Source organism: Heterocephalus glaber, unplaced genomic scaffold (genome assembly GCF_053883595.1).
Source record: "Heterocephalus glaber isolate CG9 unplaced genomic scaffold, H.glaber_assembly_v1.0 deba00001564, whole genome shotgun sequence".
NCBI classification, from domain to species: Eukaryota; Metazoa; Chordata; class Mammalia; order Rodentia; family Bathyergidae; genus Heterocephalus; species Heterocephalus glaber.
This window is the reverse complement of record NW_028258351.1, coordinates 10,633,125-10,658,611: the sequence shown is the minus strand read 5'-3', so window position 1 is coordinate 10,658,611 and position 25,487 is coordinate 10,633,125. Positions and strand designations below refer to the sequence as shown.

The 25,487-nt window shown below is 41.6% G+C and overlaps 1 protein-coding gene across 7 annotated transcripts in view; it reads left to right on the top strand.

Annotated features, from left to right (window-relative positions):
• The first annotated feature begins 297 nt into the window (after positions 1 to 297).
• Fam222b (family with sequence similarity 222 member B) overlaps positions 298 to 25,487 on the top strand; it is a 76,161-nt gene continuing 50,971 nt past the window's right edge. For 4 of the 7 annotated variants that reach the window (XM_087191535.1, XM_004857016.3, XM_087191536.1 and 1 more), the window contains exon 1: positions 307 to 455. The gene's annotated coding sequence lies outside the window, so the exon portion shown is untranslated. Of the gene's footprint in view, positions 456 to 25,487 lie in introns of all 7 variants that reach the window. The other 3 variants (XM_004857021.3, XM_004857017.3, XM_087191533.1) reach the window with 2 other exon arrangements.

Sequence of the window (25,487 nt, the reverse complement as noted above, 5' to 3'; positions counted from 1 at the left end):
TTTATTGTCAGTGGTCCCCTGAGAGCACCTGAGATCAGGCCTGTAAGTCCAAGCAAGATCGGGAATATTACTGTAAGTGCCATTAAATCTATGGCCTCGAAGGAAAACGCAGTCCAAGAGTTTAGTATCCTAGCAAGGTACTCCAGGGGCCTCAAACCCCAGGGACAGCCGCCAATTCTCTAAGCCTAACAAGTACTCAAAGCCGACCAGCGGCCATGTCCACCTGAAACCCAGAAATCCAGGCCATCAGGCACTGAGAAAGACGCCACCGGCTCGAGCTGCGCAGACGCAGGACGCACGAGAGGCCCCCGGCGCTCCAGGCTGCGCAAGCGCAGAAGAGGCTGCTGGTTAGTCCCGACCGCGGCGGCAGTGACTGAGGGGCCGGAGTGTAGAGCAGCGGTGGCGGCGGCAAGCGACTACCAAGCAGCCATGAGGGCCGGGCCCAGTCACCGACAGTGAGTGGTGATGGAAGGGGAGTGGAGAGTGGGGATTTAGGAGAGGTGGTCTAGCAGAAGGATACTCCGACTTGGGGGGAGGGTTTTGCCTGTCGGTGACAGAGGGCGTGGGGGAGGGACAGTTTGAGGTGGAGATATGGAATTTGGGGCATGGGTGGCCGAGAATCCCATCCCAAGGCTGAACAGCTTGGAGGAGGGAGGGGGTTGTACGTGAGCGGTAAAGGCGTCCACGGCAGGGCCAGTGTCCTGCGCTCCCGGTTTGTCATCATCCCTTCCCCCCAGGAGCTTTTGGTCGCCTCTCCCTTTCCGCTTCTTTCAGAGAATGGTCGCGGGGGGAGGGTAGTGGAGGAGGAAAGCCCTGCTGGAGCTGAAGAAACCAGCCTGAATCCGACAGGAAAGAGTGGGTCACCTGGAGTAATAGCCTGCCCTGGACAGAGCGTGGGAGTCGGGAGTTCTGTTTAAAGTTGGGAGGGTTCTGGGCCAAAGAGCAAGGAGCTTGAAGTCAGACGGGTTTGAGACCCAAGACCACCACTGATAAACCTGATAGATAACCTTGGACAGGGCTCACTTAATCTTTCTGAACCTTTGGGACTCTGGAAGAGGTGGTTCAGATGGGGTATTGCAAGCATCGTGTATATGGTTGAAATTGTTTATGAAAATTGTGAATTGTAAGTAAGGTTAGGATGCTAATATGTTACCAACGACACTACTATCGGATTTTAGGCCTTACCTTGTTAATGAAATGACTGATTTCTCTGTCAAGGCAAATAATTTTTTTTTTTTTTTGTACCGGGGATCGAACTTGGGACCTTGCGCTTGAGAGGCAGGTGGCAGAACCACTGAGCTAAATCCCCAGCCCGGCAAAGAATATTGTTTGTAAAATGTTATTAGACAAATATGTACCATCTGGGTAGACACAGGAGAATTCGTGGAAATACGAGTTTCTTTTATGATGTGACAAATTAGCCATCAGACTTGTATAGGAAAAATACTATACTCTGGGATTTTTACAAATTGTGCAGCACGCAGCTTCAGAACCAATTATTTGGTTTTCTTTTTCTTTCTTTTTTTTTTTTTTCCTTCGGTACCAGGGATCGAACTTGGGTCCTTGTGCTTGCGCAGCAGGCAGGGAAACCACTGAGCTAAATCCCCGGCCCTAATTTTTACAAATTGTATGTAGAGCCTTATCCAAGAGAAAGTAGAGAATGGAGGGTCAATCCATTAAATGCTTTCTGAACTTCAGTCAGATTTCCTTCTAACACAGTTGGCACTAACAAACTTTATTATGATTTGCGAAAACTAGTTAGAGACGATTAGGAGAGCTGCCCAGCTGCCCAGTGAGAGGGGTGTGCAGATACTCTTTCTTTCCTTCCTTTTTCTTTTTTTTTTTTTTTTTTTGACAGGACTGGAGATCAAGCCCAAGACCTCAGGCCTGCTAGGCAAATGCTCTGCCACTGAGCTATAACCCTAGCTGAAAACTTGATTTTCTTTTTTCTTTTCTTTTGTGTGGTGCTAGAGATTGAACCCAGGGAGTGCTGAGCTACATCCTTAACCCTTTTTAAAATTTTGGAGCAAGTCCTCACTAAGTTATCTGGGCTGGCCTTGAATTTGCAATCCTCCTTGCCTCAGACTCTGGAGTCTGGGATTGGAGGTCTGTATTACCATGGCTGGCTTGATTTTCTTTCTTTTGTTCTTTCTTTTGGTATACTGAGGATTGAACCCAAGGCCTTACACAAGGGCCCACCACTAGCTCAGCTCCTGTTATTTTTAAATTTTAAAAGTTTTTGTTTTCTTTTTCAAAAGAGTCTGGTTGCTTGCCCCAGGACCTTGCTTCTGTTACAGAGTTTAGGTAATACAGCAGCTTTTCAGCTCTATTTTTTCTGCCTGTCCCTGGAACCTCCCTGGTGGAGTGAAAAAGGCAAACATTGTACAAGAGTCAAAGAGGTGGCTGGTTTCTTTGAAAGGTTGAAGGAATACTCCTGAGCCTTTGTTGTTGTTGTTGTTTAGGATAGACAAAGCAAAGGACAGAGTTGTAGTGTGTGCTTCCAGAAAGAGAAAATGGCTTTCTAGCCATAGCTTTTGAAAGACAGGTGCAAACTCTTTTCAAAAGGACAGAAAGAGATATAGTACTTAAGCTCTGCTGGCTCTGAGGATTGAGAGTTGAAATGGTGAGACCTTTTGGAAATGGTTGTGAAGGATTTGTCTTTTAGCTGAGTAAAAGGAAGTAGCTGTACCGATCCTTGAAGATTCACAGATAAGAGGAGTAAATTATTTTATAGGAAGCAGGGAGGGCTGGGGATGTAGTTCAGTGGCATAGCACCTGCCGGGCAGATATGAGGCCCTGAGTTTGATATCTGGTACAAAAAAAAAAAAAGAAAGGAAGGGGGGAAATGAACTCTAGTTGTCTTTAACTTCTCTGTCAGATAAAATGTGTTTGACCTCACTTTCTTGGAAATGCACAGTAATGTATAATTTTAATTTTTTTGCTCTATCTAGTTCTTTAGCTCTCCCAATAAATTAACTGCCCATGGCACTAATTCTTAGAAAATTGTTTGAAAAGGAGGGGCTGAAGGTGTAGTTCTGTGGCAGAACACTTGCCTAGCATGTGCAAGACTTTGGGTTCAGTCCTCAGCACCAAAAAAAAATAAAACATTCTAACTATTATCATAGATCATTACAGAATGCAAATCGATTCTTTTTTGTATTTGTAAGTTTATATTTGCTGTGGTGCCTTGTTCACGAACTTAATTTGTTTTATGATTTTGGGAAAGATAACAGTGTTTGTGTGTATGTGAAGATGTGTTGTGTTTGTCACCTGGTGTAGAGTTTGTGAATGGAAGCAAAATTTTGTCTACATTTGATTTTGTTTGAGAGCTAAATTGTTTGCTAACAGAAATGTTCATGAACCAAGGTATTACTGTCTTCTCCCCCATTTTTTTTTTGTGTGTGTGTGGTACTGGGGATCGAACTCAGGGCCTTGTGCTTGTGAGACAGACAGCGGCCCACCTCCTTTTCTATTAATGCATATTGATTCTATAGATTTTTTTTTTTTCTGGTACTGGGGATTGAGCTCAGGACCCTGCACTTTCGAGGCAGGTGTGGTACCACTGAGCTAAATCCCCAACCCCAGGTTTTTGTTTTTTGGAGACAGGGTCTGGCCTTGAACTCACTATGTAGCCTAGGCTGGCCTCAAACTTGTGGTGCTCCTTCTGCTTCACCCTCCCAAGTGCAGGGATTACAGGTGTGTACCACCACACATGGTGATTCTACAGATTAATGGGTTTTATTTTGCCAGATTTGTACATGAACATAACAAACTTTAACCATTCCCCCTCCATTACCCCCCTCATCCCATCCTCCTCTCTAGTTTCACATTTTTGGGGGGGATTTCAGTGTGTGTAATGTATTTTGATCATATCATAGGTCACTACAAAATACAAATTTATTCTGTTTTTACTACATGGTAGATGAAATAGAGGTAGAAAATGTTGCAACTGAGTTAGCAACTTATTTGTAATAATTGAACACTTATTAATTCTGGTATGCATTTTTCTATTAGAAATTTCCATCAGGGCCAGGGATTTAGATCAGTGGTTTCACTGCCTGCTGCGCAAGCGCAAGGGCCCAAGTTCGATTCCCGGTACCAACCCCCCCCCCCCAACAAAGAAATTTCCATCAGTTCAAACAAATCCATACATGCCGTTGATATGTTAAAATAATAGAGATTTGTTCAGTTATGATGAGAACTTTTTGCCTTCTTTTTCCTGTTTGTGGTTACCTATTATCTTTTGTTTTTCCCTTGCAGTACTGGGGATTGAATCCAGAGCCTTATGAATGCTAGGAAGGTGCTCTGTCTTTGAGCTAACATCCCCAGATCGATCACTGGATCTATCTACTTATTTGATGGTGCTTGGGTTTGAACCCAGGGATACTTTACTATTGAGCTACATCCCCAGGCCTGCCCCTCCCTTTCCTTTTTTTTAAGTACTGGGGATTGAACCCAGGGCTTTCACACTGAAAGCCTTTTTTTTGGTACTGGAGATCTCGGGACCTTGGACTTGCCAGGCAGGCAGCAGAACCACTGAGTTAAATCCCTGGCCCCGCCTTTTTTTAATCTTTTATTTTGAGACTGGTTCTTGCTAGGTTACCCGAGCTAGGCTTGAATTTGGGATTCTCCTGCTGTCAGCCTCCCGGAGTGCTGGGATCATAGACATCTGCTACCACACTGGGCTTCATTTTATATTTTATTTTATTTTATTGTTTTTTGGTACCGGGCATCGAACTTGGGACCTTGGGCTTGGGAGGCAGGTGGCGGCACCACTGAGCTAAATCTGTGTCCCCTTTTATATTTTATTTTGAGACAGAGTCTCACCAAGTTGCCCAGGGAGGACTTGAATTTGCCATCCTCTTGCCTTAGCCTCCCAAAGGACTGAAATTACAGATTTTTTTTTTTTTTTTTTGGTACCAGGGATCGAACTCTGGTTCTTGTGCTTGCGCAGCAGGCAGTGAAACCACTGAGCTAAATCCCCGGCCCTAAATGTTTGTTATTGTGCCTTCTCTGTTTTTATTTTGTTTTGAGACAGTCCTGCTAAATTGTCCAGGTAGGCTACCAGTTTGTGGTATTCCTGCCTCAGGTTCCCAACTAGCTGGGATTACAGGCATCGGGCACCTGATGTTACTGTTTTTGTTTGTGTGTTTGTTTGCTTTTAGACAGGATCTTGCTATATAGTTCAGGGTGGCCTTGAATTTACTTTGTAACCCAGCCTGGCCTGGAGCTCATGGTGATCCTGCTGCCTCAGCTTTCTGAGTGCTGGGATTACAGATATGCCCCAGCCATGCCTGACGTTGATGTTACTCTTACATAGTAGGTGATAGTTACCAAATGAGGACTTCTTTTTCCTTGGGGAAAGAAAGGAAGTGGCTCAGTGCTTGGTTGCCTGTTGTATAAGCAGTCTGTCTAAAGTGGGAAATGAGCTATAATGATCTTCAGGTAAGTTCCTGACATAGCAAGGGCTAAAATTTTTTTAAAAAGATCATTAACTCATTTTTATTCTGGTGAGGTTTTTCTTTGTTTTGTTTTGTTTTGTTTTTGTACTGGGGATCGAACTCAGGATCTCGCGCTTGCCAGGCAGGCACTGTGCCACTGAGCTAAATCCCCAAGCCAACTCATTTTTGTGTGTGTGTTGTTGTTTTTTTGGTACCGGAAATCGAACTCGGGACCTTGTGCTTTCGAGGCAGGCGCTGGAATCACTGAGCTAAATCCCCAGCCCCCAACTCATTTCTTTCTCTTTTTCTTTTTTCTTTTTGAGATAGGGTCTTACTATGTAGTTTGTAGTTCAGCTTGTCTTGAACTCACTTTGTAGCCTAGGCTGGTCTCAAACTCATGACAGTCTTTCTGCCTCAGCCTCCTGAGTGCTGGGATTATAGGCATGAGCCACCACCACCTGGCCCATTTCTTTTTTAGTGAGTACATTAGCTTGAAAACAGAATCTTTTGTTTCTTAAGTCCTTTTGATCTTGCAATTCATATCTTAACTGAAGTCTCTTTTGAGATAGTTTCACAGCAGCTAATTAGTAATAAATCACAAAAGGTTTATTTTGCTGTTGTATTTTGTTTTGATTCCAGATGTAGTGCTGAAGTGTTAAAGGAAGAATATATGGGAAGATGTTAAAAAGGAAAGGGGGTGCCAGGGATTTAGCTCAGTGGCACCACATCTGCCTCAAAAGTGCAAGGTCCTGAGTTAGATCCCCGGTATCAAAAAAAAGAAAAAAAGGAAAGGGGGAGCAGGGCATGTGGTGCATGTCTGTAATCCCAACACTCTGGGAAGTGGACATGGGAGAATCAAAAGTTTGAGCCTAGGGCCAGGGATTTAGCTCAGTGGTTCTGCTGCCTGCCTCAAATTCACAAGGTCCTTCGTTCAATCCCCAGTACCAAAAAAAAAAAAAAGTTTGAGCCTAGCAACTTGGGGACTTAATGAGACTTTGTCTCAAAAAAAAAAAAAAAAAAAAAAAAAAAAGAGCTATTGGTTCAGAATATAGCCTCCCTCCTAGGGGCCAGGGATTTAGCTCAGTGGTTCCACCGCCTGCCTTGAAAGTACAAGGTCCTGAGTTTAATGCCCGGTACCAAAAAAAAAAAAAACAACCACAGAATATAGCCTCCCTAGGTCCACAGGTTTGCTTACCAATAGTTAGCACAGTAGTTAATTAGTCTGCAGGAATTGCTCATTAATAGTTGTTGAATGAAAAGAAATGATAACCATTTATGAATCATAATCAGCAAACATCAGTTCAGATCCTATGCAGCTCTACTTTGTCTTTGAATGAATTTATGTCAAGTGTCTGTGCCTCAGTTTCCTCATCCATAAAATGTAGAAAGTATTTGTACTTCATGGAATTGTTGTGAGGATTAAATGTGTTAATTTGTGTAAAGTGTTTAAAACACTTGATGAATGCTAAATAAACATTATTACTAACAAACATTGTTATTAATGTTTATTGAATATATACTTTCTTTTGGGCCAAAATCTCTGCTAGTCAAAGATGATGACCTAGCCTGTGTTTTGTAGCAGTTCAGAGTCTGGTAGTAGAAGAAATATACAAAGTAATTGTAGTCAAATACCTTTTTTCATCAATTTTGTAGTGCTAATGACTGTAAAATTCACTTTTTTTGGGCCGGGGATTTAGTTCAGTGGTTTTGCCACCTGCTGCACAAGTGCAAGGACCCGAGTTCAATCCCCGGTACTAAAAAAACCACAAAAACCCCCTAAAATTCACTTTTTTTGGACAGTGCTGGGAATCAAGGGCTCTACCAATGAGCTCACACCCCCCTATCCTAGTCAGATATTTTATATACTACTAAGAATGAAGATATGTCCTTTCTTAGGCAGGCATGCCATCCTTTGTAAAATGTGTCCTGGTTTCAGAGATGTTAAAATGTGAAAAAAGAACAACAACAAAAAACGATGCCTTAGAGTTGTTGAAGTAGAATAAATGATAAACCATGGAGGAGGTATACCTTGTTGTAAGACTTGAGGGAAGGCTAAGTACAAGTACTGTCAGTAAAGGTATCTTACATTGAACCTGCATGACAGAGCCTCACAATTGGAAAAGTAAGATAGACCATTCTAAGTCAACAGTAAAGTCTGAAAATGGGAAGGGAGAGGGCATTATTGATGTATGCTGCCATATCAGGATAAAGGAGAAGAGGAAATGAGCTAAGACTTTGGCAGAGTAACACTGTATAAATGCAGCAGAGCAGGGCAGAAAGCTTAGAAGGTTTTCAGAAGAGACATGAGTCTGATACTTAAGTTTGAACTCCTAAGTTCAAAGCAACTTTAAAAAGATGATGCTAGAGCCAGGAATTTAGCTCAGTGGTTTTGCCACCTGCTGCGCAAGCGCAAAGACCCAAGTTCAATCCCTGGTACCTAAAAAAAAAAAAAGATGATCTAATATAATAAATTGAGAAGTGAGAGTAAATGTGAGAAACAAAGTGGCCAGGGGAAAGGCTGAAATTTTACAGCTGACCAGAGGGAAGATAAGTGTGAAGTCACAGTGCTCTTGGTGAAAAGTGAATGCTTTCTTAGAGAAGTGTTCAATATCTATTTCTGTCTTTTCACTACCTCTCAAAGTCTTGATTATTTCCCTGTGAGAGCTCTCTGTGACTAAGGGTGAAAAGAAATACAAGTCAACAGCAAAAATACTAGTTTCTTATTAAAGATACATTTAAACCAGGCATCTTTGGCCACGCCTGTAATCCCAGCACTCGCACTCAAAAGGCTGTGGCAAGAGGATCCCTGTGAGTTCAAGGCCACCCTGGACTTTGACCCCCCCCAAAAAATAACCCCCCCCAAAATAACCCCCCAAAACTCAAGGCCACAATGGACTGCATAGGCCCTGTCTCAAAAAATTTTTGTACTTATTTTTCACTGCTAACTATAACCAGACTTGAGTCCGTCTTTCTTTCATTTGTTTTTGAGACAGGGTCTTTCTATGTAGTTCAGGCTAGAACTTACTATGTAGCCCAGGCCTGCCTCAAACTCTTGGTGATCTTCCTTCGTCAGCCTCCTGAGTGCTGGGATTATAGTTGTGCACCACCACGGTTGGCTTTTTTTTGGGGGGGGGGCAGTACTGGGGATTGAACCCAGGGACCACTGAGCTACACCTACAACCCTTTAAAAGTTTTTATTTTTTTGGTACCGGAGATCGAACTCAGGATCTTGCACTTGTAAGGCATAAAATTTTTTAAAAGACAAGGTCTGGGTGGCTAAGTTGCTCAGGCAGGACCCGAGCTTGCAATCCTCCTGCCTCAGCTTTCCAGAGTACTGATATTACAGGCATGCACCACCACCATGCCTGGCTTGGTTGGTTTCTTTCTTTCTTTTTTTTTTTTTTTTGGTACTGGGGCTTGAACTCAGGACCTTGAGCTTTCGAGGCAGGTGATGCACCTCTGAAATAAATCCCTGGCCCTCCTTTGTTTTTTTCTTGTCTTTATTTTCCTCTCCTTTCTCTTTTGCTCCCCCTTCCTTCTTCCCTCCCACCTTCCCTTCCTATCTTCATTCCTCCTCCCCTAAGCTATATCCTCAGCTTTTTTTTTTTGAGACAGAGTTGTGATCATCTTGCTTCAGCCTCTACAATAACTGGTGTGACAGGCATGTGTCACTATGCCTGAATCTTTTTTAAAAATTCTTTTATTGGTACATTTTAGGTATACAGTATGTTTACATTTATCATTGGATGCTTGTACCTGTACATGATGTATCTTAGTTCTTATTTTTTTCCCCATTACCTCTGCGTCCTTCACCTCCTCCAGCTTTCCCTATTTACATAGATTTCATTTCCATTTTTTTTCTTTTCTCATAATTTTTCCTTTCCCTTCTTTCCTTTCCCCTTCCCCTCCCACCACCCCTACACGTTTGGACCTTTTAATATTTCAAATTATCAGTTATTTGTTTTAATCATTTTAATCCTTATTTACACTTTCAGTTTCTCACACTAGAGAAACTATTTGGAATTTACACATGTGTGTCCTATTTATTTCACTTAAGAGTATGGCCTCAAGGGCCGGGGATTTAGCTCAGTGGTTTCACTGCCTGCTACACAAGCGCAAGGACCCAAGTTCGATCCCCGGTACCAAAAAAAAAAAAAAAAGAGTATGGCCTCAGTATGCATCCATTTAGTTATAAATGTCTCTAGTTTCTCATTCGTTTTTTTTTTTTCTTTGTGGTACTGGGGATCGAACTCGGGACCTTGCGCTTTCGAGGCAGGTGACTGAACCACTGAGCTAAATCTCCGGCCCCTAGTTTCTCATTCTTTATGGCTCAGTAGTACTCCGTTTTATAAAAAAACCCCACATCTTTATCCAGTTTCCAGTTGATGGGCACTTGGGCTGTTTCCAAGCTTTAGCTATTACAAACTGTGCCACTGTAAACATGGGTGCACATATATTGCTGTGGTATGATTCTTTTCATTCTTTGGGGAAGATACCCAGCAGGGGAATAGCTGGATCAAATGGGACCTCTAGCCCTAGTTCTTTGAGGTATCTCCATACTGATTTCCACAGTGGTTGCACCAGTCTGCACTCCCACCAACAATGGAGAAGGGTTCCTTTCTCCCCACAGCCCCGCCAGCATTTGTTATTGGTTGATTTCTTTTTTTTTTCTTTTTTTTTTGGTATTGGGGATCAAACTCAGGTCCTTGTGCTTGTAAGGCAGGCAACGGAACCACTGAGCTAAATCCCCAGCCCATAAATTTTTTTTGGTACTGGGGATTGAACTCAGGGCCTTATGCTTGCCAGGCAGGCACCAGAACCACTGAGCTATATCCCTGGCTTATAAAATTTTTTTTTTTTTTGGTACCGGGGATTAAACTCACGTCCTTGCGCTTGCGGGGCAGGCAGCAGAACCACTGAGCTAAATCCTCGGCTCCCTGGTTGATTTCTTGATAGCAGCCATTCATTCTGGGGTGAAGTGGAATCTCAGTGTTGTTTTTATCTGGATCTCTCGAATGACCAGTGATGTTGAACATTTTTTCATATATTTATTTGCTGCTTTTACTTCTTTGTCTGAGAAATGTCTGTTCATTTCAGATGCCCATTTTTGAACTGGGTCTTTGAATTTAGGGGGGTCTGAGTTTTTTCAATTCTTTATATATTCTAGATAGTAGACCTTTGTCTGAGGTACAGCTACTAAAAATTTTTTCCCACATTGTAGGTTGTCTCTTAGTTCTGTTGGTGCAATGCAGAAGATTTTTAACAAGATGAGATCCTGGTTGTTGATTCTTTGTGCTAGTTCCCATGCTACTGAGATTTTGTTCATAAAGTCTTTTCCTATGCCAGTGTCTTCAAGAGTTCTACCTGACTTATCTTCCAGCAAGTTTAGTGTTTTTGTCTTAATATTTAGATCTCTAATCCGCTTTGATCTTAGTTTAGTGCATGGTGATAGGTATGGGTCTAGTTTTAATCTTTGGCAGGTTGAAATCCAGTTTTTCCAACACCATTTATTAAATATATGTCTGAATCTTTTAAGCTTGAATCTTTTAAGCTTTTTGGCTCTGTTGGTGTCACTGAAAAATGTTGGTGTTGATTCCCTTTTTTGGGGGGGGATACTGGGGATCGAACTTGGGACCTTGCTGTTTCGAGGCAGGTGGCAGAACCACTGAGCTAAATCCCCCCTCCCACTTTTTTAAAAATGGTGGTATTGGAGATTGAACCCAGGGCCTTCGCACTGAGCTATATCCCCAGTCCTTTTTAAATTTTCAGACAAGAACTTGATAAATTGCCCAAGCTGGGGTTGAACTTGGGACCCAGCGCTCTAGAAGACAAAAAGAGCAAAAGTTTCAAGTCCAGCCTGGGCATCTTAGTGACTTAATGAGGCCTTTTCTCAAAATAAATAATGAAAAAGGGAATACACTAGTGTAAAGGTCCTGGTTTTAATTCCTAGTACTGCCAAAAAAAGAAAGAAAAAGAGAAGAGCTCTATTATTGAACTACACCTGCAGCCTCCAGATCTTTTTTATCTATTTATTATTATTGGTAGTAGCAGTAATGCTGGGATTTGAACCTAGGACCTTATATATGGTAAGAAAGCATTCTACCACTGAACTACATCCTCAGTGCAGCCAGATCTCTTTACTTTATTTATTTTTTGAGACAGTGTCTCCTATATAGTTTAGGCTCACCTTGAACTCACTATGTAGCCCAGGCTGGCCTCAAAACTCACTCTTCCCAGTCCCTCTCTCCGTTATCGGGGATGGAACTCAGGACCTTGCGCTTGCCAGGCAGGCGTGGCGCCACTGAACTACATCCCCAGCCCAAGCCTGGAACTCTTTGTGGTGATCTTTCTGCCTCAGCCTCTCGTGTGCCAAAATGCCTGGCCAGATCTCTTCTTTTTTTTGGTACCCAGGATTGAACTCAGGGTCTTTTGCTTGCCAGGCAGGCGAGGCGCCACTGAGCTAAATCCCCAGCCCAAGATTTCTTTGTAAAAGCTGCTATCATCTTCTACTCTTTTGGAAGATTCCCTTATAGCTTATCTACAAAGTAGGACATCCTGTTTTGAACTTCTCTCCTTTCTTGCTTTGACTCTAACCAGTTGGTTATTCAGGCAAACATTTATGCATTGCTTACCCTGTGTTAAGAGCTAAAATGGAAGTAGTCTTTCTTGCTTATCCAGAGTTTATGTCTTATTGGACAAAACAAACAAGTTAAACTATCAGTTATAGAATATTGTGTTGAGTGATGATTGAGAATTTTAAGGTACAGTGAAAACATGTTCATTTTTAATCCATATTGAGGGTACTAAGAAAGGATATAGATTGAGGAATGTTCCAGGTAAGACTTGAAGAATGAGGGCTGGGGATTTAGTGGCACAGTGCCTGCCTGGCAAGTGCGAGGTCCCGAGTTCGATCCCCAGTACCAAGAAAAACCAAGAATGAGTAGGAGTTTGGTGAGGAGTCAGGGGAAAGTCACTGGCAGTATAGGGACTTTTACTTGTAAAGTATAAGATGTTTAACATATTTTATTTTCATTAGTTGGAATAAATAGTATATCTTTTAGGAAAGATGGGTTTTCAACATTATTGTACCAAAAAATAATACGTAGCTTTATACAAAATATTCTTTCCTTCTGTGCAACTGCAGGAAATAGCAGAACACCTGTGCAAGTGAAAAAATCAGAACCTTGGTAGTTGTAAGATTTCCAGACTTATTAATACTTCTGTGAATTGTCTTTGTCCTACCCCATCCCCCCTAGTTGCTGTACTGGGAATTGAACCTAGGGGCTTGTGACTACTAGACAAGGGCTCTATCTCTGAGCTACACCCCTAGCCCTTTTAAAAAATTTTATTTTGAAACATCTCACTAAGTTATCCAGGCTGGCCTCGAATTTCATGATCTTTCTGCCTCAGCTTCCTGAGTAGGTGAGATTATAGCACCACCACACCCATCCTCTCACTCCCTTGCTGCACCCCCCTTCTGTTCTCTAGGGAATGAACCCACTTCCACTGAGCTACAGCTTAATCTCTATTATTATTATTATTATTATTATTATTATTATTATTATTTTCAATACCGGGAATCAGGCTCGGGACCTTGTGCTTGCCATGTAGGTGCTGCACCAGTGAGCTATATCCCCAGCCTGCTTTTTATTATTTTGAGACTGAGACAGGGTCTCACTAGTTGCTGTGTTTCCTAGGCTGTGCTTGAATTTACAGTTTTTCTGCTTCAGTCCTCTAAAGTGCTGGGATTAGAGATGTGGCTCCATTTTTTTTTTTTTTCAGTGTGGTGCTAGGGATTGAAGCCAGGGTCTTATATATTCTAGGGAAGTGCTCTACTGCTGAATTACATCTCTTGCTAGATCCCCTCCTTTTAACCTGGGTCATGTGCAGATGTGTTCTCTCTGTATGTGTGTTTGTTTATGTGTGTGGGTGAGAGAGAGAAACAGAGACAGATAGACAGGGTTTCCCTATGTTGCCCAGGATCATGACAAACTTATGAGCTCAAGTGATCCTCCTGTCTTAGCCTCCCTAGCAGCTGATTCGAGAGGCATGTGCCACCGCTGTGGGATATATGTATACTCTTTTTTTGTTGTTACCGGGGATCAAACTTGGGACCTTTCACGTGCAAGGCAGGCACTGGAACCACTGAGCTAAATCCCCAGCCCAGTATACTTTTTTTTTTGAGACAGGGTCTCACTGTGTAGTCCAGGCTGACCTCCAGCTTGTGAACCTCCTGCCTCTGCCTCCCTGGGAGGATGGGATTACAGACATGCAACACCATGCCTGGCAGTTTTGTACTCTTGATTCTTAAGACTTTAAGAATATTTTGCAACTGGATGTGGTTGTGGCGCATGCCTGTAATCCCAGTATTTGAGAGGCTGAGGCAGGATGATTGCAAGTTTGAGGCCAGCCTTGACTACATGGTGAGACTCTTGTCTCCTGGGGTGGGGTGGTGGTTGCTAGTTCTTTTCTGCTGTTTGTTAGGTTTTATTTTTCCACTTATTCCAGTCTCTTCTTTCTATCCTAGGACCCTGTTGTGTCACCTAAATATATACCCTCCACATTAGTGAATGAAAGTTTTCAGTAGTGAGATTTATCAAGTTAATTGGGGAATTAATATGTGGGTCCCATTCAAAGTCCATGCAAGCTATATTCTCCCAAGCATTACTTAATAGTTGAAGCTTGGAGCAAGAAATATTCTTAAATATTCCTGGAAAATGTGTATTTTGGCTCTCAGGTGAATGGATTTTGGGGCTTGGGAAGACTAGGAAAATTGGTTGTGATTTTTGGGAGCTGGACCAGAGCCAGCATTTACCCCTGTTTGGCATCTAGCCTCTTCTCCCTTCTCCTGCTTTCTTCTGAAAGGCAGTTTGAACTATTTGCCAGTGTGTCTCCTCTGCACTTATTTTTTACGAATGACTGCTTTTGCATCTGATATCAAATTTCTAAGTGAGAATTTTTTTCTTCTTTTTCTTTCTTTTTTTTCTGAGACAATTTTGCTCTGTTGTCCAGGTTGACCTCAAATTCCTGGGTTTAAATAGTTCTCTGCCTCAGCCTGCCAAGTACAGTAGATGGGACTATGGCTATACTGTTACAGCTGGCTAGTAAGGCCTTTTTAAAACTTTTGCAATACTGGGGATTAAACACAGGGCCTTGAGCATGCTAGGTAAACACTGTATTGTACCTCAGCCTCATCTTTTTTTTTTTTTTGGTACCAAGGGTTGAACTTGGGTCCTTACGCTTGTGCAGCAGGCGGTGAAACCACTGAGCTAAATCCCCAGCCCTCAGCCTCATCTTTTAAACATTTTTTTTGCAAGTCATATAATTCTCTACATACACATTTTCTTCATATTTCTAAATTAAACTCAAGACTCTCTAAAACCAGCTTGAACATTCTGTGGGCAACCTCAGAAATCATTATCTTTGATACAAAATCTAACCTTCTAAATTCTCATCCCGATTGAATGGTATCAATAGCCACACAGTTGCCTCAATAAAAAATTTGAACTTGGTGGAGCATGGTAGCATATATGTCTGCAATCCTAAATCCTCAAGAGGCTGAAGTGAGAGGATTTCAAGTTCAAGGCTAGCCTCAAGTTAGCAAGATCCTGTTTCAAAATAAAATGTAATTATTTTTTTAAAAAGTTCTCACTGGGAGTGGTGGTGGATGCTTGTAATCTCAGCCATCAGGATGCTGAATTAGTGGGATTGCCAGGAGTTTGAGGCCAGCCTGAGCTACATAGTGAGTTCAAAGCCAGCCTGAACTGCATAGGGATACCCTGTCTCAAAAAAACCAAAATAAACAAACAGGGTCTCCCTGTGCAGCTCAGGCTGGTCTTGAACTCATGGTGATCCTCCTGCCTCAGCCTCCTGTGTGCTGGGACTACAGTTGTGCACCACCACACCTGGCACTGTTTTTGTTTTTTGAGACAGGGTCTTGTTATGTAGTCCAGGCTTACCTTGAACTCACTGTGTAGCCCAGGATGGCCTGGAACTCACAATGATGCTCCTGCCTCAGCCTCCTGATGCTGGGATTACAGGTGTGTACCACCACGCCTGGTCCAAAAAGTGTTGCAATGTAGCTCGGTTGTAGAGCACATGCCTAGCATGTGTGATGCCTTATATTCATCCCCTAGTACAGAAAAAAATTGTTTTTGGAATTGACCTTGAATCCTCCATCTCTTTGTCAGCCATATCTGGTTGATCCCCCATGGCCAGTTCTTTTTTTTTTTTTTTTTTTTAAAGACAGGGTTTCCCTATGTAGTTTAGTCTGGCCTTGAATTCACTGTGTAGCCTAGGCTGGCCTTGAACTTGTGACAATCCTCCAAAGTGCTGGGATTACAGACGTGTGCCACCATGCCTGGCCTCAGATTCAGTTTTAATTTTGAAACTCGTCAAAATCTGCCTTTTTATTTCCAGCCATATGATCAAAGACTTGGATCATCATCCAGGTCATTTTGCACTTGGATAATTGGAATCCTAATTGTTCTGCATGCCTCAAGTCTTATCACTTGTCCTGTTTATCCACCAAACTGTCACAAAAGTGATCTGTGCGTGGTGATGCATGCCTGTAGTAGTAGCTACTCTGGAGGCTTATGTAGGCTCACTTGAGCTCACATGTTGGAGACATAGTAGACATCATAGCAAGATCTCATCATAACAAAATTTTTAAAAAGTGATCTTTCTAAATTTTAGCACTACTTAAGTCTGCCCTTTTTTCTTTAAGACTCTTCATTACTTGCAGTGCCAATACACAGCAGATGCTTAAGTCCATCCCTTCCTCTTTACATCAGCATGATTTTGTGCAAGCTATTGTTCTCCCCCTTCAAGGCACATTTTTTTTCCTTTTTTTTTTTTGGTACCGGGGATCGAACTCGGGTCCTTGCACTTGTGCAGCAGGCGAGGAAATCACTGAGCTAAATCCCCGGCCCCAAGGCACATCTTTTTAATTGATATATTTCAGATATACATAATGGTAACATTCATTGTAGGGACTTTGTACCTGTACATGACATGTCTGTCCTGCTTCTTTTTTTCCCCATTTCTCTCCCTGCCCTTCAACCCCTCTTCCCCTCCTTATTTACAAAAGCTTTATTTCCATTTTTTCCTTCTATTTTTTTTCTTGCCCCTTCCTTACTTTCCCCCTACTCCCTCCCTTGTTCCCCTTCTCATTTGAACATTTTCTTCCCATTTCCCAATATCTGTTACACCTTTTGGTCCTTATTTCCACTTTTGGTTTCTCATACCAGACAAACAATGTGGTATTTAAGCACGTGTGTCCGATTTATCTCACTTAAGAGTACAGTCTCAGGGTCCATCCAATTAGCTATAAATGTCTCAAGCCTATCCTTTACGGCAGAGTAGTATTCCATTGTATAAAAAAACCCCCACATCTTCTTCATCCATTCATCAGTTGATGGGCATTTGGACTGTTTCCAAGATTTCACTGTTACAAACTGTGCAGCTATAAACATGGATGTGGATATATTGCTGTGGTATGATGCTTTGAATTCTTTTGGGAAAATACCAAGAAAGAGAATAGCTGCATCAAATGACCCCTGTAGTCTTAGTTTTCTGAGGAATCTTGACACTGATTTCCACAGTGGTTGCACCAGTCTACGCTTCCACCAACAGTAGAGAAGGATTCCTTTTCCCCCACAGCTCTGCCAGCCTTTGTTATTGGTTGATTTCCTTTTTTTCTTTCTTTTTTTTTTTTTTTTTGGTACTGGGGATTGAGCTCAGGACCTTGAGTCCTCAAGACCTCCTCATTATGTCTTTCTAGAATATCCTTCAGAACATTTTGCAATTCTGGTTTGGTGGTCATGAATTTGTTCAGGTGTTCTTTCTCATGGAAGTATGTTACTTCTCCATCAGTTTTGAAAGATAGTTTTAGTGGGGACATCAGTCTGGGTTGGAAGTTGTTTTCTTTTAGAGCTTGAAATACTTCAGTCCAAGCTCTCCTTGACTTGAAGATTTGTGTTGAGAAGTCTGCTGTGATTCTGATGGTTTCTCTTGAACTTTTTTTTGGTACTGGGGATTGAACTTGGGACCTTGCGCTTGCAAGGGAGGTGGTGGTGGCACCACTGAGCTAAATCCTCGACCCTCTGATGGTTTCCTTTATAGGTGATTTGTTTCTTTTCTCTAACAGCTTTTATTTTATTTACTTTTGAGACAGGGTCTTCTTGCTATGTAGTTCAGGCTAGCCTTGAAATCACTGTGTTGTAGTCCAGGTTGGCCTCGAACTCATGGCAACCCTCCTTCCTCAGGCTCCCGAGTGCTGGGACTACAGGGGTGTGCCACCACACCTGGCTCTAACAGCTTTTAATATTCTGTTCTTGTGTTGAATATCTGGAATCTTGACTATTATATGCCTTGGTACAGATTTTTTTTTATCATGGTTAACTGTATGCCTCACTTATCTGTATGTCAAATTCTTTTTCCCTGCTTGGGGAGTTATCTGCCATTACTTCTGTGAATAGGTTTATGTTGTTTGGGCTACCTTCTGTTTTTTCATTGACTTCAGTCAGTCTTATATTATTCTTATTTACATCATCTAGCAGCTATTGGTTTGATTTTTTTGTAGTCTCTTGCTATTTTTAAGAAACCTTTCTTGGGCCGGGGATTTAGCTCAGTGGTTCCACCACCACTCTCAAGGACCCGAGTTTGATACCCGGTACCAAAAGAAACCTTTCTTTACATGATTGTTAATCACAGTCTTGTCTTCTGCATCTGATATTCTGTCCTCACATTAGCTCATTCTGCTGTGTATACTTTCAATGGAATTTTTAATCTCCTGGATATCTGTTTGAATCTGTTTCATGGATTCCATTTCTTTCCTATGTTGGGCATTTGTGGTTTCCATCATTTTCCTAAGCGCCTCTATTTTTTATTAGTGTCTGCTCTGGAGTCACTAACCATGTCTTTCATTATGGTCACCGTATGGATTATGACCTGAATTTTAGTTTTAATTTATGAACAAAGTCTTGAGTTACAACCTGAATGCCAGCCATTTGTACTTCCAGATGGTCTCAGATACAGATTTAACCCTTAAAGAGTTTTGGAAGGAACAGTGCAACATCCTTTCCTGTGTGGGGTTAATTGAGAAATCTTGGGCCAATGTCTCTCTAAGGACAATGAGATCTGCCTGTATACAGGAGAGAGACTTTGAAGGCTGTGTAGAGGAGCCTGAGCCCTCAATTGACCAACTTGAGTTACAGTCAGCCCTCAGGAACGAATTGAGTTCATAAATCAAGAGTCCACCGAATAACAAAATCTAAAACAAATCAGAAAATTGTGTACGGTAAATATACCCTCAATATGATGATTTTACCCTCAGGGGAAAAATTTAAAAGGGGTTAGGGGGAAAATACAGAAATAGAAGAGGAAGAGATTAGAAGCAAGGCTGGAGGATAGAGGATGATTACACAAACTTTGGGAAACTAGTGAAGACAGGAGGGAAAGAGAGAAGGAAGAAATAAAAACCAGAACAGGGGCTGGGGATTTAGCTCAGTGGTGCTGCTGCCTGCCTTGTAAGCACAAGGTCCCGAGTTCGATCCCTGGTACTGAAAAAAAAAAAAAACAACAGAACAACAACAAAACAACTAGAAACAGTGTTCACCCTCATATGAAAACAAGAACAATGAAGAAAAACAAAAAATAAACAAGAAAAGAAAAACAATGTCCACTTCAGGGTTTGTCTCTGCTGTCACTAGTAAACAGAGTTGGCAGGCAGAGCCCAGATTCGTGTTGATTAAGCCAGATTATAGGTGGGGTAGTAAATAATCTCAGCAAGCCTGCATCTTTAGTTTCAGTGAAATTCAGGCTGGTTTCTGGCTATGAGGCTAGAGCCTGAGTTGTTCAGCCTGCAACATGCTATGTGCCTCCTGCTGGTTTGAATTTAGCACCCTGTGGTTTTGAATTTGCCTCCTTGACCTCTAGCTGACTTAAATTCCTTTCTGCCTCACCCTGACACTGGGAGCCAGTAGATGGAGCCAGCCAGTAGCTGCTCTGAGTTCCAAGCTCAGTTGTCCTCTTTCCATGGTGGCTACCAGCCAATCGCCCTCTTCTGGGGGACATCTAAACCCAAATAAATCATCAGCCACTGCAGTCTGCTGCTCCACTGCTCCATTCCACTGGTGCATTTCTCTGTGGTGGCTTCTGGGGTTGCCAGTAGTCACTGTGTGACTGCAGGTTCAAGCTGCCCCTCCCATGCAGTGAGTCAGGGGTCAGGGAGAAAGTGCTGCTTGCTACTTCCTTCTGCATTGAGATCTCTGTGTTTACTCTCCCTGTGGGCTTTAATTCTCACTTTAGATCCTTGGTGGGTCCTGGGGACCCACTTCCCTCCTCCTATTTCTCATGTTGCTGTAGTACAGCGTCTGGACAGCAAATCTCAGAGAGGCTGTTTCTTTGCTGTTCACCACTCTGCCATCTTTTCAAGGCACTTTCTTCAAAACAGACATAATAATTTAGTAACTCTCTTACTTAAACCTTAACTTTTTCTTCTTTTTTTTTGAGGTATGGTCTTCCTATGTAGCCCAGGCTGGACTTGGACTCACTGTGTAGCCTAGGCTGTCCTGGAATTCACAGTGATCCTCCTGTCTCAGCCTCCCAAGTGCTCAGATTACAGGCATGCACCACCATGCCCAGCCTAATTAATCTTTAAGAATTAGCATGTCATAGTTCATTTCTTCTGTGAAGTCTTCCAGTTTTCAAGACAGAATTAATCACTTTTGCTGCTGGGGTACCCTGACATTTTATATCCTGCTAGCATTACATTTATTATTTAAATGTTCCATTCCCTATTTTGTATTGTGTGAGTTCGTTGTAGGTAGGATAAGGGTTATGTTTATCTGTCTGTCTTTTTTTTAATGCTGTTCCTTATACCCAGGGCCTTGCAAGGATTAGGGTTAGTGTTAGAGAAACACTCTACTATGGAGTTACATCCCCAGCTCTTTTTCATCTTTTAAACCTCAGTATTTAACAATTAAGCCTGCCAAATTTATTGAATTTTGGGCGAGGGATTTAGCTCAGTGGTTCTGCCCCCTGCCTTGCAAGTGCAAGGACCCGAGTTCTATCTCCGGTACCAAAAACAAAACAAAACAAATTTATTGAGTTTTTCTACTACATACTGAGCACTAGCAATAACCTACTAAAATTCCCTGCTTTTATGAAGCTTATATGCAAATGAGGCTAAGTAGACAACTACTTTTTAAATTTTTAAATTTTTTTTTTAATTTATTGGTACCGGGGATCGAATACTCGGGTCCTTCCACTTACAAGGCAGGCAGTGGAACCACTGAGCTAAATCCCTGGCCCTAGATTTTATTTATGTATTTATTTATTTAGAGACAGGGTCTCACTCTGTAGTTCAAGCTGTCCTTGAACTCACTATGTAGCCCAGGGTGGCTGGCCTTGGACCTGAGACAGTCCTCTTGCCTCAGCCACTTGAGTGCTGGGATTTCAAGGGTATGCTACCACTTCTAGCAAATGAGAAACATGCACACACACAGCCCTGGTTTTGTTTGGTTTTGTTTTTGGTACCGGGGATTGAACTCGGGTCCTTGGACTTTTGAGGTAGGCTGCGGAACCACTGAGCTAAATCCCCGGCCCTTAGCCCTGCTTTTATTAGTGTTATAAGCAGCTGGTTATGAGTTAACTGGTGAGTGAGTGATACTGTTTTTAATAGGTAGGTCTCTGATCTTGGAAAAACAGATTGGCTTGACCTTGGCCTTAAGGTGTATTATTTCTCTCAGTTGTCAGATGAGGATAACAGGACCAGTTTAGCTCAGGTTAGATGGCTGTGAGGCATGACTACTAATGAAAATAATTGTAAAACACTTTTGCAAGTTAAAGTGTGATATAAATGCTAAATAATAGTTCTTCATTGGGAGGTTGTGAAAATTAGCAGCATGGTGTCTGTTACAGGCCTTAGGTTCTTTTGAGAAAGGTGATATATTTTTATCAGTATGCTTTGAAGAAAAAATAGCTCAGAATTTGGGAAAAGTTATTGGTACCCTAATTTCTGGAATGTAACAATTATGGAACCATAATGAAACAACTTATTGAAGACAGATATTTCCGTAAAGATTTATCATAGTATAACTTTAGAAGGGTTCTATGTAAGAGATTTTTTTGTTTCCTTTGGTGATACTGGAGAGTGAACCCATGACCTTCACACTGAGCTACATTGCCCTTCCTTCCTCTTCTCCTCCCCTCCCCTCTGCCTTCCCACCTCCTTTTTGGTATAGGGATTGAACTCAGGACCTTGCGCATAAGAGGCAGGTAGGGTACCACTGACCTAAATCCCTGGACCACCTTTTGGTTTTTTGAGACAAGGTCTTTCTATAATTCAGGCTGGCCTCGAACTCATGGTGATCCTCCTGCCTCAGCCTCTGAGTGCTGGGATTACAGGCGTGCACCACTATGTCCAGCATAACCCATATTTTATTTTGAGACAGGCTCTTGCTAAATTGCTAAGTTTCCTAGGCTGGGTTTGAATTTGTGATCTTCCTGCCTCAGACTCGGAGAGTGCTAAGATTACAGGCATATGCCACCATGCTTGAGCTATTATAAGAGTTTTATCATTTTGGCTTTTAGGTTCAAGGAAGAATATGAATTCCATACTATGGTAGGTACAATGATAAATGATTAAAGGACTGGTAGGAGTGGTTTATTTCTATATTTAAAGCATCACAGCCAATCAATTAACACCATTCACAAAAAATATTGAAAAAAATTTTAATTTATTGTAGACTACTCCATAGAGACACACTTTAATGCCGGGTTAGATGATAGTTTTAATCAGGATTTGAAGACTCACATGGTGCTATTTCAGGCAAAACTAGCACTCTTTGTTCCACACCTGATTCTAAATATAGAATCACTGGCATCATTAAATATAATGTACTTGAAAAATGCTTGAAATTTGAATCTCTTGAACTAAATTTTCCTCAGCCTCTAAAGTGACATTAACAATAGAGGAAAATCAGAATGTGGTCTAAAACTGATAAGGGAAAGGTGAAATAGTTAAGTGATAGACTGCTGATGTGCTTAGAACTTTACCCTGCTGACAGCTCAGTTGGGATCATGTGTATTGTTTTTGGTATAGGAACCCGTCCATGCGTTACTAATGTTAGAACAAAATGACATGAAGATACTAGTTTTACACAGGTTGGATTTGAATCTTTTTTTTAATCCTGGAATTTGTGTTCTCTTATAATTCATTACCTCTTTGTATCAAGGACAAATAAAAGGCTTGGGTTTCTTTTCCTCTTTGATGGGAAGACTGCTTGCTGTTGCTTTATCCAGCATTATTTGTTCCTTTTTTTTTTCTTTTTAAACAAGCTTTCACGGTGTAGTACACTGTAATTCAAGGCTGGCCTTGAACTCACTATGTAGCCCAGACTAGTATTGAACTAATGATGATCCTCCTGCCTCAGCTTCCCAAGTGCTGGAATTGTAGGTGTGTGCCACCACACCTAGTGATGGCTCTCTTTAAAAAAAATTGTTTTTTAAAAATTTTGAGACAAGGTCTCATCATTTTGTTGCCCAAGCTGAACTCAGACTTGTGATCCTCCTGCCTCAGCCTCCTAAGTAGCTGGGGTTGCCGGGGATTTAGCTCAGTGGTTTCAACGCCTGCTAAGCAAGCGCAAGGACCCAGTTCGATCCCCGGTACCAAAAAAAAAAAAAAAAGAAAAAGAAAAAGAAATATTCTAAGTAGCTGGGGTTATAAGTATGTGCCACTGAGTTGTGCCATTATTTGCTTTTCTTTTGTATTTGGTGAATAGGAAAAGGGTCCCTGAGTGGCTCTCTTCCGCATTAGAGCTAGTTGGGTAAGCTTATTTTCTTGGAGATATTTTACTTATATGGTTATATTTAGTAATACTTTCTGTTATTTGCTTTCATCATCTGCCTTGTTTTTTGTAGACTGAGGGATTGGCTTCAGCTGTTCTGTGTTCATAGGTGAAAGTTTATCTTCTATTCTTATTTTTAGTTCCTTTGGATTGGATTTGCAGTTTACCTGTATCCATTCTATTTAATAGTTTTCGTTCCCAATGTGGGTACTTAGAAAGCCCTTTTTAAAAATTGGTTTTGACATGTTGCCAAGGGTGACTTTGGTTTACTAGGCTCAAACAATTCTCCTGCCTCATCCTCCTAAGTAGTTGGGACTACAGCCATGTGCCACCGTGCCTAGTTATCCTAAATATTTTTAGGACTATGTATTACTCATGCTGGGCATCCTTATCTTTACTTTATTTTTTTCATTTAGAGTAGCTCGTTTCTCTGGAAGTTTGCAATATTAAGACAAAATACCTTTGGGACTGTTTGGAGAAATGCCTTACAAGGTGGAATACAGTATATGTAATTATTTTTGCTTTATATATTTCTTCTGTGACTTGTTCACATTCTGAATATATTACCTAGGGCTGGCGATTTAGCTCAGTGGCACTGTGCCTGCCTCAAAAGGGCAAAGTCCTGAGTTGGATCCCCAGTACCAAAAAAAAAAAGACTGAATATATTCTCCATTGGCTTTTTGTATATTGTGATTGATCTGCAACTCTTTAAAGGATTGCAAATACTTTTTGGTTTGTTTTTTGAGACAGAGTCTTGCTATGTAGCCCAGTCTGGCCTTGAACTCTTGGTGATCCTCTTGCCTCAGCCTCTGAGAGGGCTGGGATTACAGGCATGCACCACCACACCCAGTGGCAAATACTTTCTAAGGCTGTGTATGAGTAAGTGGGAAGGCAGGCAGAAAAGGGGGGGCGGGACAGGGGCAGGCTATTGTGTCATATGGTAATCCAAGATGGTGTTTGGTTAAATTAATTGCTTGCCTTGGTTATTTAAGCAATGGTAAGCTTCTTTTGTCTCTCCTTCCAAATATACATAGAAAAACTCCTTCTGTCTGAAGTAAAGTGTTGGCTCTGTGTTGGTTATAATTTGCTTTTTCTAGCTGGCACAGCCTTTTTTTGTGTTTTCTGTCTTCTGACAGATTATAGGATTGTGGGGAAACAGCGTCCAGGGCTTTTTCAGGAACTGTTCCATTTTATTTTCAGGAGAAGCCATTGGCTTTGGCACTGGAAGAAAACTGGCTCTGCATTTAAAGATGCCAAATCATGCTTCATTCACAAGTTTGCTGTCTCATTTTGTCTCTGTATGTGTGTGAAACTTTTTTAGGATGTTGGCTTTTCACTTTTTCTACCATGTGCTACCCTATCCGCATGAGAATTTAACAATTTATCCCATTTCTCCAACTCCTCAACACACTGCATACAACCTAAATATTCTAACATAGCATAAGATGTGTCAGTCATTTTGAAGATTAGGGGCAAAAGCACCACACAAATGTCCCTTTGGTGTTCTTATCATGACTTTGAGCTTTAATTCTGGTTTATCAATTAAATTCTTTCATATGGAATCTTGAGTTGTTTTGGTATAGAAATGATTTGCTGACCCAGCCAACCTTCCACCGCCATATAGTGCTGGGTATTGAACTCAAAGGTTCACACATACTAGGCAAGCCCTCTATCATTGAACTACATCCCTATTTATTTATTTTTTTATTTATTTATAGTACTGAGGATTTAACCCAAGGCCTTTGCACTGAGCTATATCCTAGCCATTTTTATTTATTATTATTATTTCATTTTTAAAGAAAAATAGCCTCACTAAGTGGCTAAATTGCCCAGGCTGGCCTTGAGCTTATGATCCTCCTGCCTTAGCCTCCCATAGTGCTGAGATTACAGGTGTGAGCCACCACAACCGACTCTCTATTTTTAAAATTTGAGACAAGGTCTGACTAAATTGCCCTGTCTAGCCTTGGATTTGTTCCTCCTGATTATAGATAGGCATGTGCCACCAAACCTAGCCTGTCCTTTTTTTTTTTTTAAGACAAGGTCTCACTGTGTAGTCCAGGCTGGTCTCAAACTCACAACAATCCTCCTGTCTCAGCCTCCCAAATACTGAGATTACAGGGATGAACCAGCATGCCCAGGGAGATTTTTTTTTTTTTGGTACGATGAATGGAACTCAGGACCTTGTGCTTTCGAG